The following is a 1,789-nucleotide window of genomic DNA, read 5'->3' on the forward strand; positions in this document are numbered from 1 at the left end:
TTATAACGCCTCCTACGGCTGAAAGGGCGAGCATATTTGGTGTGAGAGGGATTCGAACCCGCGACCCTCAGATTGCGAGTCGAGTGCCTTATCCACCTGGCCATCTTTCAAGTGATTTAACGCAGTGGAATTCATTATATATGCGAGAAGGAGGTGTAATTTCAGTAATGTTAGTCTGTATGGGGCAGCAGGTGCTTGTGTTGTCACTCTCCCCCCCTCTCAGTGTTAAATGTTAAACATCCTCTTACTCCACTGCCCCACTATATTTGGTTCGTTTACATGCAGTTAAACAATTAATTACAAAATATTATAGGGTGTACCTAATCTTTTAAAAGAGATGTAACTGGGCGGCGCCAAAGCGAACCTAGCTTATACTACAACCTGTAAAGACAATCAAAGACAGGATTCTGTGGTACCTAAAATTATATTTTTTTTTCAGATTAAAACTTCACACTATTTGAAGCCAGTGAAATAGACTTATATTTACTTGGTTTGGATTTTGGTTTACTCCGAAAATACAGCTCTTGTTTTTTTTTACTCTGTAATCAGAGTTCTGATCATAATGTTTGACAAACTGTATTTATTACGTTTGAAAAGATAAATATTATTTACTTCATCTTGGAGGGCAGTAAAATAAAACAAAATAACGAGTTCGTTTATTCTTTTTTTATTTCTTTTAGGAATCGAATTAACAAAACAAACTACAAACTGACACGTCCCCTCGTGGGTCAGCAGTAAGCTTACGGACTTACAATACTACTAAAATCCGGTGTTCGATTCCCTGCGGTGGATACAGCAGATAGCCCAATGTGGCTTTGCTCTAAAACAAACAAACATGTTAACCCCCCACAAGAAGGTGCTAATAAAGCACGAGAAACCTTTAACACTAGATAAAACAAGTGCTCTCTCACCACACTTTTCTTGCAAGGTAATTGTATATATAAGACTGCGGGAAATATTCTCCACTAGTATCAATGTAATACAGGATGTTCTTGACTTGGTTTGCAAAGATAATCTGAAAACGGGGAAAACGTATACCACATACAAATGATAAATTATAAACAGATGTTTATAATGTTCACAACGCTACGGACCGAGACACCCTTCCTTTGGTGATAAAAGGAAGTTTATGTTTGTGGACAAAACGATTTTCATAAATATACTCCAAACTTACAGGTTTATTTTTTCGGTTGCAACAAATTATATATACAAAATTTATATTAACTATTATTTAGTACATTCCTTCACTATTGCAAATGGACACAGAACTCCCTCTATACAGAAGCAAAAACAATGGTAATAGAGGTATGATCTTTACAATCTTAAGACATCACTGTTTTTACAGTTCCCTTTTTTTTGTGGGGGGGGGGGAAGGAGGTACACGGAACGAGTCAATTCCTGATTAATTATGAACACAGGAAACTTTTTTTTTCTATTCACGTATTAAGTAACAGTGATACACTTGCCTGATCTATTTTTAAGATATTTGTCTATATGGCGTAGGGTTGGTTCAAGAGAGTCTGAAGATGGAATAAGTTTTAAAAGAACTGTTACCTTTGTAGCAAGTTTTGTCCAAGCGCAAATTTATATTAAGTTAAGACATGTACAGATTTGAATTTAATCCCGTTTAATGAGTGTAAAATGAAAAAGAAAAGTTCATTCATAAACAATGGTTAATAAGAACAATCAACTATAGTTTCTGATTCATAAACAATGGTTAATAAGAACAATCAACTATAGTTTCTGATTCATAAACAATGGTTAATAAGAACAATCAACTGTAGTTTCT

General features: G+C 35.0%; 1 protein-coding gene across 1 annotated transcript in view; it reads right to left on the bottom strand.

Annotated features, from left to right (window-relative positions):
- Window positions 1–1,789, bottom strand: part of LOC106459857 (SPARC-like) — a 33,005-nt gene that overhangs the window by 3,691 nt on the left and 27,525 nt on the right. The window lies entirely within an intron of this gene.

This window comes from Limulus polyphemus, unplaced genomic scaffold (assembly GCF_000517525.1).
Source record: "Limulus polyphemus unplaced genomic scaffold, Limulus_polyphemus-2.1.2 Scaffold669, whole genome shotgun sequence".
Taxonomy (NCBI): Eukaryota; Metazoa; Arthropoda; class Merostomata; order Xiphosura; family Limulidae; genus Limulus; species Limulus polyphemus.